The following is a 16770-nucleotide window of genomic DNA, read 5'->3' as shown; positions in this document are numbered from 1 at the left end:
AGAAATAAGGGAATTGTTATATTCAAATAAAACTGTAACTCTTCATCTGTGGTCGAAGTCTAGTAACTAAATAGGGGAATTCCTTACCATGACGATGCTACATAGTTTTTCTTGCTTCAAGGTATGGCATTTTCTTTCTATACATTTTGGTTCCCTAAAATATAGAAGAATGGACTAAGAGGTTGGCCTAGTGGATGTGTGCTTCCCTGCCAAGTTTGATGCATGGGTTCAAGTCTTACCACTGTGGGATTTTAACTTCTTTTTTTTTTTTTGGGGGGGGGGGAGGGGGCATTTTCCTCTCTTATTGATAGCCCAATGAGCTGCTATCCCTTTTGTGAAGACCCAAATATAAAAATTTAGTAAATAATTAAATAATAACAACAATAATATTACAATCTCAAATATTTTGATGGTGAATCCTAAAGTGCAAATTATATATTTGGGGGATCTTTAATTAATTTTTAAAGTATAAATAAATTTTTATGGAAGTTCACAATTTTTTAAGACTTTTGATAATAATCTTAATGATAGTAATAATAATAATAATAATAATAATAAACTAGTTAGTAAGGGGTCATTTTGGAAATTTATATTAGGTGGATAAAACCCTAATGGTGAGATATCAATTCATTTTTCTAATCAACACAACAGCAGCCACTTTAGGCTTAACAGTCGTGAGTCATTGAGGGAGAGAGAGACAAAGAAGCTTGTGGCAATCAAGGAGGGAGAGGAATTCTAGGTAACCAATACTTTGTGGGTAATTTAATTGTTTATTCTCACTTCTATTATTATTTTTTTTGATCTTCTATAGTTGAGTTCGTGAAATGCATGGTTGATCATTCAGGTATATATTAATTTATGGGCTGGTGTGAAGGGAAGTTTAGTATATCAAACTTGGGTTATGGGAAATAATGATGGAAGAAGAGGTGCTGTGTGGTTGCGTGAGTCTCATTGTGGAAGAGATGTGGCATTATTTTTTTGTGTGTTTTGTTGGCAGTGGACTGGTGCCCTTGTTTGGTATAGGTCTAGATATAATGTTTAAGGTTCAACACATTCATGCATAAAGATTGGGTATTATTCAAGGAAAAATTCTGTGCAGAATCATAGACTTTAAAAATCAAGAAACCATACCAAACGAATGAATTTTAATCTGAAATTTTTACAGTAGATTAATTACATATTGAATTGCATATCTGAATTTTTTTTATAATTTTTGGGAGTCAAAATCCATATAAATTGAGGTATTCAAATCTGTCCAGGAAACCAGTCCGAAACAGTAAATTCGGGAGTGTTGTTCTCTTTGGGTATAAATCCAAAAATTATCAAATTAGTGTCATTAGAACCGGTTACGAGTCTAGTTTCGTACGTTTTTGGCCTTGCATTGATTGCTCTTGTATATTAAGAGAACCGTCAATTTCTTTAAAGTGCTGCAGAAAACAACCTGTTTGGATATAATAAATTGTAGATAATTATTTTGATAAGAAAATCAAGTGAAACCAATTGAGTTTGAAACTTAGGATATATTAGATCATATCTGGAGGTTATTGGAATTTTTCGAATAGCGTGGAGTGGGTTTTGTAATTTTCAAAGTTAGCGAATAGGTTGAGAAGGCTTGTTTGAAATTCTGTTTTATCTTAAAGTCACAATTAATTAAGTTTCGATCGGAACCTATGTCTTGGGTGATTTTAGACCTTGAAGAACATAAAATTAGGTAATATTTAAGAGTAACGGTGAGTTGGGTTGAGCCGTGTTAGTGCGCTTTAGTTTGGGGTTACTTAGTTCGTATTCTTTAGTATTTTTAAATTAGTAGTGACGTGTAGTTTTTATATTGGTTCAGGGCACTAGTTGGACTTTCATACTCTATTCGAGGATTATATTATTGCGTTTCAGGTGAGTAGTTTCATGCTACATATTTTTATAAATGTTCCCCTACCCTAAATTGTTGGAAAATCAAATTGTTGTTTCAAGACTAAACTGTTTTGATAAATTATTATATTATCAATTGAATCAAATTATTTCTGAAACATGTGTGAACTTGGCATACTGTAAACTATTTGTTTTGGTCTCGTGTTTATAATGATGAACCACCATGTTTTGCAAAACTGATGTGTATTGATTATTGGGACCATGTGTGTATTTAGTCCAGGGAAATTATTCCACTGTGTGTGGTGACTCTGGCCACTAGGGAACAGATCCGGGTTGGGCCGTGATGACTCTAGTGCTCAACGATTGTAAGGAACAGACCTTTAAAAACAACTAGGTGACCTTCAATCGGATCGTCTTTGAGAAAAGGCCCAGGTGCCACCCTGAGGATGACTCTTAGTTCGGTATTGGATCCAACGGGGCTTATAGCCTGAGAAATGTGTGGCAGATTATTTGTTTTTATTGGTACCCAGAAAATTATTGGTGTTCATGTTATAATCTGTTTTAAGTGGAAAATGCCGTTTATCATGTTCTTGCGAGACATGAGTATTTTAAGTGTTGATTTGTGGAACCTTCTTTTTGAAACAGATTGTATTTACCAAACAGTATGCCAATCTAGTTTCTGTGATATATATCTTATTTTGGAATTGAACCCTGTTTTCAAAACTATACTTACTATCCATGTTGCTACTCACTGAGCTATCAGCTGACTTAGTTTTTATCACTTCCAGGTGTTAGAAGGACTTAGAGTGGACTCATGGCATAGCGGGGACTCAATTGCATGGACCTCTAGGGCATTCCTTTAGTTTAGAGTGTTACGTCAAGTTTGTGCATATTTATATTTATTCTTATCGAAGTTCATTTAGGATTATTTTTGATATGTGGGTTGTTTATATCCCATAAGTTTGGATGGTTTTTTATTACGGTTGATTTTGCCGTTTATAATTGTGACATGTCTGGATTGAGTTTTGGTTATTTATTATTGGACTATTGTTCAGTTGTTCAATGTGATTGGATTCGTGTTTAGGCTTACGTGTGCCTTGGGCTAAGTCCCTGTGGGCCACGGCCGGTCATGCCCGGATTTGGGGTGTGACAATTGTGGTATCAGAGTTGTAGATTTATCGAGTTACATATCTTGCATTTCATCATTTAGACGAGGTCCGAGTCCTTATAGTCCTTAGTAGTGTTTGGTTAAGTTAGTTTTGTTTAAACTTGTGTTGAATCTTTCTTGATTTCAGTTTGAGGTTAAGCGTTGGTACCTAGATATTTACATGGATTTTTGATTCTTTGTGAGCCTTTGATGTTTGTATTACCGTGTGTAATCCATTAGGAGAAACAGTAGTGTTGAGAGATGTCTGTAGATCTTGTCAGATAAAGATGGATGGTAGGATTTTTCTAGTGGATTTGATTTCTTTAGAGATGAAGGATCTTGATGTGATTTTGGAGATGGATTTGTTGACGAAGCATCATGCTTCTATTGATTGTTTTAGAATGGGGGTAGTTTTTGCTATGCTGGGACAACTTGAGTTTTTCTTCCAGGGGGATAGGAAAGGGTCTTCTATCTGTTTTACTTCTTCCTTTTAGGCTAATCGAATGTTAAGTAAAGGGTGTAATGATTATTTAGCTTGTGTGGTGAGTATTGAACTGTCAGAATAGAAGTTAGAGGAGTTGCTTGTAGTGAGTGATTGTGTTGATGTTTTTCCAAAGGATCTACCTGGACTTCCTCTAGATCGCGAGGTAGAATTTTTCATTAACTTGGTCCCAACACAACACTTATTTCTAAAGTCCCCTATATAATGGCACCATTGGAGTTGAGGGAGTTTCAAACTTAGTTATAGAAGTTGTTAGAGAAATGTTTTATTAAGCCTAGTGTTTCAACTTGGGGAGCACATGTGTTGTTTGTGAAGAAGAATGATGGGTCTATGAGGTTGTGTATTGATTGTTGAGAACCGAACAAAGTCACAGTGAAGAATATGTATCCTTTGCCACGTATTGTTGACCTATTTGACCAATTGTAGGGAGTTCAAGTATTCTCTAAGATTGACTTGAGGTTAGGCTATCACCAGTTGAAAGTAAAGGATGAGGATGTTCCTAAGACAGCTTTTAGAATCCGTTATGGGCATTATGAGTTCTTGGTGATGCCTTTTGGTCTCACATATGCACCAGCCGCATTCATGGATTTAATGAACATAGTATTTAAACCCCAGCTAGATAAATTTGTGGTAGTGTTTATTGATGACATCCTAATTTAATCGAGTAAGAAGGAGCATGAGCAGCATTTGAGGGTAGTACTGCAGATCCTCAGGGAGAAGAGATTGTGTGCAAAATTTAAGAAGTGTGAATTCTGGTTGAGCAGTGTATCCTTTTTGGGTCATGTGGTGAGTAAAGATAGGGTATCTGTGGATAGCACAAAGGTGGTAGAAAATCGTTGATTGGCCACGACCTACTTCTGTGATAGAGGTACGTAGCTTTCTAAGGTTGCTGGATATTATAGACAGTTTGTGGAAGGGTTCTCCCGTATTGCTTTGCCATTTATAAACCTCACTAGGAAAGAGGTAAAGTTTGAGTGGAATGATGATTGTGAGTGTAGCTTCCAAGAGTTTAAACAAAGGTTGATATCAGCTCCAATCCTTGCCTTATCTACTAATGGTGGTGGTTTTGTGATTTATAGTGATGCTTCACGATAGGGTTTAGGATGTGTGCTCATGCAACATGGGAAGGCGATTGCTTATGCGTCACGATAGTTGAAAGTACATGACAGAAATTATCCTACGCACGACTTGGAGTTAGCAATAGTGATTTTCGCTCTTAAGATCTGGCGACATTATTTGTATGGAGAGTCATGTGAGATTTACACTGATCATAAGAGTTTGAAGTATATTTTCACACAGAAGGAACTAAATTTGAGGCAAAGAAGATGGCTTGAGTTACTAAGAGATTTCGATGTGAATGTTTTGTATCATCCAGGGAAGGAAATGTGGTGGCGGATGCCTTGAGTAAGAAGGTCGCAATTGGAGATACATCTGCTTTGTGTATTAAGAGTTGTTTTATGGAAGACATGAGACGTTTGAGGCTTGAGGTTGTTACGCCTAGTGATAGGGCTGATTGTAGTCAATTGATAGTTCAGCCGACCTTGAGAGAACGTATTTGTTTAGCTCAGGAGATTGACCTCCAGTGTGAGCGTATTGAAAGAGAGATGACAGAGGGTAAACATATAGACTTTGTGGTTAGTGATGATGGGTTGCGTAAATTCCGTAGCCGAATTTGTGTTCCTGCTGGTGGTGATTTGAGGAAGGAGATTATGACGAAGGCACATAGTTCTAGTTATAGTTATGGCATTCATCTTGGAAGTACTGAGATGTATCGTGATCTTTATGAACATTTTTGGTGGAATGGTATAAAGGGAGATATTGCAGAATTTGTGGCTCAGTGTTTGGTGTGTCAACAAGTTAAAGTAGAATATTAGAAACCTGCGGGGAAACTACAACCCTTATTTATACCAGAGTGGAAGTGGGATCATGATACCATGGACTTTGTGTGTGGTTTACCTTGTACTAGTAGTAATCACGATGCAGTTTGGGTTGTTGTTGATAGATTAACCACGTCAGCACATTTTATTGCAGTTCGGATGAACTATTCTCTAGCTCGATTTGCACAGTTGTATGTGAAGGAGATTGTTAGATTGCATGGTGCACCTGTGTCAATAGTGTCAGATCGTGACCCTCGTTTTGTGTCTAAGTTTTGGGATGCGTTACAATCAGCTATGGGTACTCGTTTAAATTTTAGTTCAGCTTATCACCCTCAGTCAGATGGGCAATCAGAGAGGACTACTCAAACCCTTGAGGATATGTTGAGGGCTTATACTTTGGAGTGGAGAGGTAATTGGGATGATTATTTGCCGCTCATGGAGTTTGCGTATAATAATAGTTATCATTCTAGTTTGGGAATAACGCCTTATGAGGCTTTGTATGTGAGGAAGTGTAGGTCTCATTTGTGCTGGTATGAGGTTGGTAAGAGGCAAATGTTGGGACTGATTTGGTGGAGGATGCTACACAGAAAATTATCACCATCAGAGAGAGATTATTGACTGCCCAGAGTAGACAAAAAAGTTATGCTGATCATCGTAGGAGAGACTTAGAGTTTCATGAGGGGGATATGGTATTCTTGAAAGTATCACCATAGAAAGGAGTGATCAGGTTTGGAAAGAAAGGAAAGTTGAGTCCTAGATACATTGGTCCATTTGAGGTATTGGAGAAGGTTGGTGAGGTTGCGTACCGTGTTGCTCTACCCCCTAGGTTGGCAGGAGTGCATAATGTGTTTCACGTGTCTATGCTGAGGAAATATGTGCACAGTCCGGCGCATGTGATAGATTATGAGCCGCTTCAGATTAGAGAGGATTTTTCGTATGAGGAGATACCTGTTCAGATTTTGGATTCGAAAGAGAAAAGGTTGCGTACAAAGGTCATTAAATTGGTTAAGGTATTATGGCGTAATCATCTAATTGAAGAGGCGACTTGGGAGCGCGAGGACGAGATGAGCGAGAAGTACCCACATCTATTCACATGATTTACTCAGGTTAGTTTCGAGGACGAAACTTTACTTTTAGTAGGGGAGAATGTGAAGACCCAAATATAAAAATTTAGTAAATAATTAAATAATAACAACAATAATATTACAATCTCAAATATTTTGATGGTGAATCCTAAAGTGCAAATTATATATTTGGGGGATCTTTAATTAATTTTTAAAGTATAAATAAATTTTTATGGAAGTTCACAATTTTTTAAGACTTTTGATAATAATCTTAATGATAGTAATAATAATAATAATAATAATAATAATAAACTAGTTAGTAAGGGGTCATTTTGGAAATTTATATTAGGTGGATAAAACCCTAATGGTGAGATATCAATTCATTTTTCTAATCAACACAACAGCAGCCACTTTAGGCTTAACAGTCGTGAGTCATTGAGGGAGAGAGAGACAAAGAAGCTTGTGGCAATCAAGGAGGGAGAGGAATTCTAGGTAACCAATACTTTGTGGGTAATTTAATTGTTTATTCTCACTTCTATTATTATTTTTTTTGATCTTCTATAGTTGAGTTCGTGAAATGCATGGTTGATCATTCAGGTATATATTAATTTATGGGCTGGTGTGAAGGGAAGTTTAGTATATCAAACTTGGGTTATGGGAAATAATGATGGAAGAAGAGGTGCTGTGTGGTTGCGTGAGTCTCATTGTGGAAGAGATGTGGCATTATTTTTTTGTGTGTTTTGTTGGCAGTGGACTGGTGCCCTTGTTTGGTATAGGTCTAGATATAATGTTTAAGGTTCAACACATTCATGCATAAAGATTGGGTATTATTCAAGGAAAAATTCTGTGCAGAATCATAGACTTTAAAAATCAAGAAACCATACCAAACGAATGAATTTTAATCTGAAATTTTTACAGTAGATTAATTACATATTGAATTGCATATCTGAATTTTTTTTATAATTTTTGGGAGTCAAAATCCATATAAATTGAGGTATTCAAATCTGTCCAGGAAACCAGTCCGAAACAGTAAATTCGGGAGTGTTGTTCTCTTTGGGTATAAATCCAAAAATTATCAAATTAGTGTCATTAGAACCGGTTACGAGTCTAGTTTCGTACTTTTTTGGCCTTGCATTGATTGCTCTTGTATATTAAGAGAACCGTCAATTTCTTTAAAGTGCTGCAGAAAACAACCTGTTTGGATATAATAAATTGTAGATAATTATTTTGATAAGAAAATCAAGTGAAACCAATTGAGTTTGAAACTTAGGATATATTAGATCATATCTGGAGGTTATTGGAATTTTTCGAATAGCGTGGAGTGGGTTTTGTAATTTTCAAAGTTAGCGAATAGGTTGAGAAGGCTTGTTTGAAATTCTGTTTTATCTTAAAGTCACAATTAATTAAGTTTCGATCGGAACCTATGTCTTGGGTGATTTTAGACCTTGAAGAACATAAACTTAGGTAATATTTAAGAGTAACGGTGAGTTGGGTTGAGCCGTGTTAGTGCGCTTTAGTTTGGGGTTACTTAGTTCGTATTCTTTAGTATTTTTAAATTAGTAGTGACGTGTAGTTTTTATATTGGTTCAGGGCACTAGTTGGACTTTCATATTCTATTCGAGGATTATATTATTGCGTTTCAGGTGAGTAGTTTCATGCTACATATTTTTATAAATGTTCCCCTACCCTAAATTGTTGGAAAATCAAATTGTTGTTTCAAGACTAAACTGTTTTGATAAATTATTATATTATCAATTGAATCAAATTATTTCTGAAACATGTGTGAACTTGGCATACTGTAAACTATTTGTTTTGGTCTCGTGTTTATAATGATGAACCACCATGTTTTGCAAAACTGATGTGTATTGATTATTGGGACCATGTGTGTATTTAGTCCAGGGAAATTATTCCACTGTGTGTGGTGACTCTGGCCACTAGGGAACAGATCCGGGTTGGGCCGTGATGACTCTAGTGCTCAACGATTGTAAGGAATAGACCTTTAAAAACAACTAGGTGACCTTCAATCGGATCGTCTTTGAGAAAAGGCCCAGGTGCCACCCTGAGGATGACTCTTAGTTCGGTATTGGATCCAACGGGGCTTATAGCCTGAGAAATGTGTGGCAGATTATTTGTTTTTATTGGTAACCAGAAAATTATTGGTGTTCATGTTATAATCTGTTTTAAGTGGAAAATGCCGTTTATCATGTTCTTGCGAGACATGAGTATTTTAAGTGTTGATTTGTGGAACCTTCTTTTTGAAACAGATTGTATTTACCAAACAGTATGCCAATCTAGTTTCTGTGATATATATCTTATTTTGGAATTGAACCCTGTTTTCAAAACTATATTTACTATCCATGTTGCTACTCACTGAGCTATCAGCTGACTTAGTTTTTATCACTTCCAGGTGTTAGAAGGACTTAGAGTGGGCTCATGGCATAGCGGGGACTCAATTGCATGGACCTATAGGGCATTCCTTTAGTTTAGAGTGTTATGTCAAGTTTGTGCATATTTATATTTATTCTTATCGAAGTTCATTTAGGATTATTTTTGATATGTGGGTTGTTTATATCCCATAAGTTTGGATGGTTTTTTATTACGGTTGATTTTGCCGTTTATAATTGTGACATGTCTGGATTGAGTTTTGGTTATTTATTATTGGACTATTGTTCAGTTGTTCAATGTGATTGGATTCGTGTTTAGGCTTACGTGTGCCTTGGGCTAAGTCCCTGTGGGCCACGGCCGGTCATGCCTGGATTTGGGGTGTGACACCTTTGATCTTTTGTATGGTTTTAGGAGATGATGCTGACTGTGGCAACCAAGAAGCTGAAACCGGGGCCTGCCCTTAGAAGTTTAGAAAGCTACTTTTATTTTATGGAAATGATTACTTGGGCTTGAGTTCACATCCTACAGTTTCAAAAGCTGCTGCAAAGGTGGGTTTAATCATTAATGGTCAACAACATTTTATTTACTTTGTTTGTATTAACTATTTTTTAGACATTTGCCTAAATTGTTTTGACCCTCCTATTTTAGGCAGCCCTAGCACATGGAATGGGCCCAAGGGGTTCTGCTTTAATCTGTGGGTATACAAGTTACCATGGACTACTTGAGTCATGCTTGACAGACTTGAAGAGGAAAGAGGTATTGACTTTGTTCTGTGTATTGCAATCAATTGTTCATTGGGAGTCAGGATCGTTTGTACGTTTTATCAATTTATTTTTACATTTACTTACTAAAAGATTAATTTATTCTTCTCTGTTGTGTTAACACTTGCTAGTATGGAATAATGAAATATTACAATAGAGAGACTGATATGTGTAAACATAAACAAATGTGTGATGGAAACATGATCAGTATGTTGGATCAATAGCAGCATATCATGTATAAACTACATCTTCTGAATTCATATGTACAATATATTCGTCAATATGGTTTGATGTTTCGGGCTACTGATGTTTTCTAAATTTGTATTCCAGAGCATGGTCCCATTATTTAGTTTAGAAGATACGGTAATTCTTTGACTTCTAGGGTTAGGGAACTAGAAAGTTTTACTCTAGAATTATGATTCAAGGAAAAGGAAATTCAAGTCTGATTTAGAAAATTAGTGTAATTTATATTTAATTATTGGTAACATTTGTCTATTTTAGTTTGTGGCAAAATGGGTTGTCTCAATTTTACTGCCGTGAAAGGTCACTGATGCTCATAATATTCTCATCAAGATGTATTATTATATTATAGCCTTATGCATGATATAATTATTGGCATCCCAATCATAATTCTCAAGAGTATATGTGTTTTGTCATATCTTCCTTTTGCCTCCCATTTGTGTCTGATGAGGTTGAAAGAAAATCCAAGATCCAAGCAGAAATGCAACTGAGATGGATTGGTCTATAATAGGTAGTGTAGTGGCAAAGTGTGATATTGGTCTACTCCAAACATTATGATATGTGCCTCTCATAATAGAAAAGTGCATTTTTGATAGCATATGTGTGATAACCATGTTCCGTATTATGCTATTGGTCTTTATTATGAATGTAGTTATGTCTCTAACATGATTTGGTGTGTCATTTATATGAATATATGTGGTTTTGAATTTCTATCTATTCACCATAGGAAAATCTGTTTGACTTTGTGCTTTGGAATTTATATTGAAGGCCTTATCGGTCACCAAACCCGAAATTGACTACGCCATTGTGATTAGCGTAATTTTTAGAGCTTATGGTGAAATTTTAATTAAAAATTGATTCGGATCAAATTAATTAGATTTAATTAATGGGTAGTGCTCAAATTATTTAATATTAATAATTGTGATTAGTGGAACTTATGTAAAGAGGGGCACTTTACATTCAATTCCTTTACTTGAGCTCAAAATCAGATTTTGGTGCCTTAGAAAGAGAAAGGGTAGGCTCTAGAGAGGGAGAAGAAGGAGAATTGTGTGTTTGGCTCAAGTTTGTGAAATTGGGAGGTTGGACTCAAGATTCAACTAGAAATTGTGAAGGCTAAAGCTCCTAGGTGAGTAAATTCATGAATTGAGCTTGTGATTTTGTGAATTTAAAGTTGATTGATGATCAAGAACAAGAATTGTACTATAAGTGATGAAATTGAGTTGATTTTGTTGAATTGGAAGTCAATATGCACATGCATGTGAGAAATTACTTCAAATTTGTATGTTTAAGCACAAAATGTATAATCCATGTGAGATTTTAGTTGAAGCTCATATTTTTGACCATCTCTTCATCATCTAAGTTGAGAATGAGGGTTATATCTCACATGCATGTACAATTCATAATAATATGAGTTTTGAATGCATGAATTTCTTATGCTGGAAATGAGTTTGGTGTAAATTGGGACATGCATGTGATTAATTTGTAAAATTGAGCTTCATAATGTAATAAATTTGGTGTTGAATCATGTTAGTACATGTATATGTGAAGTTTGAGCCATAATATGTAGGATATGTTAATTTGAATGTTGAATTTGAGCTCAAGAACAATTCTGGATTTTCCAGAATTTTGGATGTCTGCTCGAGCGGGGAAGGCGCCGCTCGAGTGGGAAATACGAGCTCCCAGTAACTTTTGCAGACATGATGTCCGCTCGAGTGGGGAAGTTCACGCTCGAGCGGGGAGCTATGTAGGATGACCTTCAGCTCGAGCGCCCAACTTCACGCTCGAGCGTAAAAATGATGTAACCAGTACTTTTGCAGACCTTATGGGTTCGCTCGAGTGGGGAAGTCCACGCTCGAGTAGGGGACCCCTGTTTCTGAAATTTTGAAAATGCATTTTGTGCTTCGTTTTTCGTCGTCTTTCACTTCTAAGTACTCTTAGGCATGCATTAAGCATTGTAAATGAGTTAAAAGGATAAGAGAGAAGCGTAAAGAGGAATATGTGAGTTAAGGAACAGATTGAATTGTTTGTGACCCATGTGTGTTATGTAATATGTAGGGTCAAGCTCCAGGGGAAATCACCCCGCCGATCACTGTGAGTAATATCTTCATAAAGATATCTGAAGTATGCTATTTGTCCAATTGCTTACTCTTGTGTAAGTCTTATGAGTTCGTTAATTTGAATGATAGAATGAATGGGCCAAAGGCCAGTTTTACATGAATGATAGAATGAATGGGCCAAAGGCCAGTTTGACATGAATGATAGAATGAATGGGCCGAAGGCCAGTTTGACATGAACGAAAGAATGGATGGACCAAAGGCCAGTTTAATCTGAATGAAAGAATGGATGGGCCAAAGGCCAGTTTGATCTGAATGAAAGAATGGTTGGGCCAAAAGCCAGTCTGACGTGAATGAAAGATAAATGGGCCAAAGGCCAGTATGATACGAACGAATTGGGCCCGAGGCTGTATGATGTGTTTGGAACCGCAGTCACTTTACCTAAATTTGTATATATATGCTAAATAGAAATACAAATTGGGCCCAAGGCCGTTTGAAGCATGTTGTTCTATATACCGTTTGTATAACTTCTTTATTTGATATTACTCACTGGGCTTCCGCTCACGCTCATTCATGTGTCTGTAGGTGAGCCAAGGGAGGCCCAAACCCAACCTCAGTGAAGTTTGTGTAGAACAACCAAGGTTTTGAAGAGTCAGCCCTTACGTCACACGCACGAGACCCGTCGTCGCCCTTTTGCTATCTTGTTTTATTTTGTCATGTCGGTGAGGACTTTGGATATGTTTGTATATAGTTTTGATTGGCTGACTTAGACTTGTCTGTACAGAACTTTATGTTAGTGTATTTTCTAATGTGAGTTATTAATATGTATTTGTATGGTTTTTATGATGTGCCATGTAAGCACAGCTCTATGGACAAAGTTTTAAATTTTGCTTCCGTTTGGCCCCTTTACTCTGATGAGTTGTGTTTGGTTTGGCTTGAGGCCGTAGGCAATCTCAGGATTACTGACCGGTTATGCCCTTAACACATGGGGGCGGGTTCAGGTCATGACAGAGTGGTATCAGGGCACGAGTTAATAACTCACACACTTGTCCAAAAGAGCAATAAGCATCTAGAAAAGATCTAGGATGCATTCATGTGATAAGTATGAATTTGAAAGCATCGAGAATACGCTTAAATGTTTTAATCTGAACAACTATGTGTTAAAAGTTTGTGATTCACTTGCATTGTAAATTATTTGAATATGTATGCTCTCTAGTATATGCATACTTGTGAATCTATTGTATAAAGCATAATGCAAGTTTAATCAGATGGTGAGAACAAGAGGTGATGAGATAGAGGAGTCTTCTACTGCCAGAATGGATAGGATGGAAAGGTTGATTCAGGAAATGGCAGAAACATTGAGGCAACAACAAGAGTGGCAACAACAGTGGCAGCAACCACATCCTCCACCTCCACCTCCGGCACCACCCATGCCAGATAATCAGAATGATGACTGAATAATAGCTCTCATCAAGGAGTTTAAGAAAATGAAACCACCACAATTCCACGGGGGATTAGACCTGTTGAAAGCCGAAGCATGGGTCCTCGGCATCGAAAAGCTATTTGAAGTGTTCCCGTGTTCGGAGACACAGAAAGTACTTCTAGCCACCTTTATGCTAGAGGATGAAGCAAGAAGGTGATGGATGTTAATGCGCGAAAATCATAAAGATGTTGACTGGGCGAAATAGCTGGAAGTCTTCTATGATAAGTACTTCTCTCAATGTGTCCGTGACAGGAACGTATCGGAGTTTATGGAACTTAGGCAAAACAGTATGACTATGGCTGAGTATGAGGCCAAATTCACTTAATTGGCCAGGTTTGCACCACATGTGATTGATACTAATTATAAGAAAGTGAGGCATTTTGAAGGTGGGCTTCGAAGCGACATTTTAGAAAGGGTGAATGTCTTGAAGCTGGAAACCTACATTGGGGTGTTAGACCGGGTCAAAATATTAGAAGCCAACATAGCTAGACAGACTAAGTCGACAACTGACTGGAAAGGCAACAAAAGGCAAGGCTTTTTCTCAAAGAAGAAATTTTTGAAAAAGCAAAACACGAGCTCCTCAAGTACTGCAAATTCTTCCCAAGATACATCTCCTATGTACAATATTTGCAGTAAAAGGCATCGTGGAGTTTGTTACCGTGTGTCGGAAGCCTGTTTCAAATGTGGCAAACAAGGGCATATGGCCCGAGATTATAACCAGAACAGTGGGAGGCTAGCTGCTAGCTCAACTGCATCAATCCCGAAGCCGGGAAATACTATAAGATCTACTACCACCGGAGATACCGTGAGGCAAGGGAGAGTTTTGCGCTTGTTCCGGGCAATACATGGAATGCTAACGCAGTTGACTTAGGTACTATTTCTATATGTAATCAGGATGCTTTTGTGTTAATTGACTCCGGATCAACGCACTCTTTTGTGACATGTGCATTTGCATCTAGACTAAATAGACCTGTAGAATTATTGCCATATCTGCTATGTGTATCTGCCCCATCCGGGGAATCTGTATTGTGTGAATCTGTATATCGTTTTTGTGACATGCGTGTTGGGAATGTCATTCTATATGTGGATTTGTTACCCTTGAACTTTAGGCACTTTGATGTAATTTTGGGTATGGATTGGTTTACTAAATATTGTGCCACTATTGACTGTGTGATAAAACAAGTTGTGTTTAGACCACCAGAACAGGAAGAAATTGTGTTTGTGGGTAACGGGGTAGTACCTCCACCTTATTTAATATCTGCAATGAAGGCACGTAAACTGATCAAGAAAGGGTGCCAGGGTTATTTGTGTTATGTGTTGTCTGAACAACCTGTGAATGCTGAATTGAATAATATCCCTATTGTTAGAGAATTTCCAGATGTGTTTCCAAATGAATTACCAAGGGAATTGGTGTATAGGGAGATAGAGTTTACAATTGAGACTATGCCAGGCACCCAGCCTATTTCTAAAACTCCCTACAGAATGGCTACTGCTAAAATGAAAGAACTGAAAGAACAGTTGCAAGACCTACTGGACAAAGGGTTTATCCGACCTAGTACTTCACTATGGGGTGCACCGGTGTTATTTTTGAAAAAGAAAGATGGAACTTTGCATTTGTGCATCGACTCTCGGGAACTAAATAAGGTAAAGATAAAGAATAAATATCCCCTACCCCGTATTGATGACCTATTCGACCAGTTGCAGGGATCACAAGTGTTTTCCAAGATTGATTTGAGATCCGGGTATCATCAGTTGAAAGTAAAGGCAGAAGATATTGAGAAAATCGCATTTAGAACGAGGTATGGTCATTTTGAATTTCTTGTTATGCCATTTGGAGTGACTAATGCTCCGGCAGCGTTTATAGACTTAATGAACCGAATTTTTAAAACTTACCTTGACGAATTTGTTGTGGTTTTTATTGATGACATTTTGATATACTCCAAGAATAGACTTGAACATGAACATGATTTGAGAACTGTCCTGCAAATACTTAAAAAAAGGAAATTATTTGCTAAACTAAAGAAATATGAGTTTTGGTTGGATGAAGTTGTTTTCTTAGGGCATGTTATCAACAAAGAGGGGATTTCAATGGACCCATAGAAGATAGAGGCAATTGTGAATTGGCCTACACCGACAAATGTAACAGAGGTCCGCAGTTTCATGGGCCTAGCCGGTTATTACAGGAGGTTTATGAAAGACTTTTCAATGATAGTTGTACCTCTTACCCAGTTGACACACAAGGGGAAATCATTTGAATGGAATGACGAAAGAGAATGTTCCTTTCATGAACTGAAAACGAGACTGACCACTGCACCAGTATTGACATTGCCCACAGGTACGAAAATTTTTGTAATTTTCAGTGATGCGTCTTATAAGGGTTTGGGTTGTGTATTAATGCAAAATGGAAAGGTTATTGCTTACGCCTCCCGAAAGTTGAGACCACACGAGAAGAACTACCCAACACATAATTTAGAATTGGCCGCAGTTGTTTTTTCTTTGAAAATTTGGCGACATTATTTGTATGGGGCAAAGTGTGAAGTCTACACGGATCACAAAAGTCTGAAATACTTCTTTACGCAGAAGGAGTTGAACATGCGTCAGAGGAGATGGCTCGAACTGATAAAAGACTATGATCTTGAGATTCAGTATTACCCCGGGAAAGCTAAAACAGTTGTTGATGCCTTGAGCAGAAAATAAATGGGGAGTATGGCTTGGTTGCTTACTGAACAGAAAGAGATTTTGCAAGAGTTTGAGAAGTCTGAAATTGAAGTGGTATTGTGTGAACAAGGCGGATTGATAGCCGCTATTTCAGCCGAACCAACAATCATTGATGAAATTAAACAGAAGCAGAAAGATGATGAATTCCTCAAGAAAGTAATTGATGAATTTGAGACAAGTCCAAAAGCAGAGTTCAGCATTGAAAGCGAAGTGTTGAGATTTTGAAACCGAATGTGTATCTCTGATATTCCGGAACTAAAGAAAAGGGTTTTAGATGAAGCCCATAAGTCACTGTTTTCTATGCATCCAGGTAATAATAAAATGTATCGGGATTTGAAACAAAGCTATTGGTGGCCTAAAATGAATAAAGAAATTGCAGAATATGTGTCCAAGTGCCTTTAATGTCAGCAAGTTAGAGCTGAACATTAGAAACCAGGCGGTCTACTTCAACCTCTCCATATTCCTGAATGGAAGTGGGAGCATGTGACTATGGATTTTGTTGTTGGTCTACCTCGGACTTTCTCGAGGTATGGATTCTATTTGGGTTGTAGTTGATAGATTGACTAAATCTGCACATTTTTTACCAGTTAGAACTACATTTAATGCTTATAGACTAGCTACCATATATGTTGATGAGATTGTCCGTTTAGACGGAGTTCCGGTATCTATTGTG

The 16770-nt window shown here is 37.2% G+C and overlaps 1 long non-coding RNA gene across 1 annotated transcript; it reads left to right on the top strand.

The window, feature by feature from the left end:
- Window positions 1-339: 339 nt before the first annotated feature.
- Window positions 340-2898, top strand: LOC145802016 (uncharacterized). Its single transcript, XR_014344164.1, has 2 exons — window positions 340-739; window positions 1838-2898. It is a non-coding gene; the product is annotated as an uncharacterized LOC145802016 (long non-coding RNA).
- The last annotated feature ends 13872 nt before the right edge of the window (window positions 2899-16770 follow it).

The sequence above is a fragment of the Camellia sinensis genome, chromosome 11 (genome assembly GCF_055761805.1).
Source record: "Camellia sinensis isolate YWXY chromosome 11, ASM5576180v1, whole genome shotgun sequence".
NCBI lineage: Eukaryota > Viridiplantae > Streptophyta > Magnoliopsida > Ericales > Theaceae > Camellia > Camellia sinensis.
This window is presented reverse-complemented; position numbering and strand designations above follow the sequence as displayed.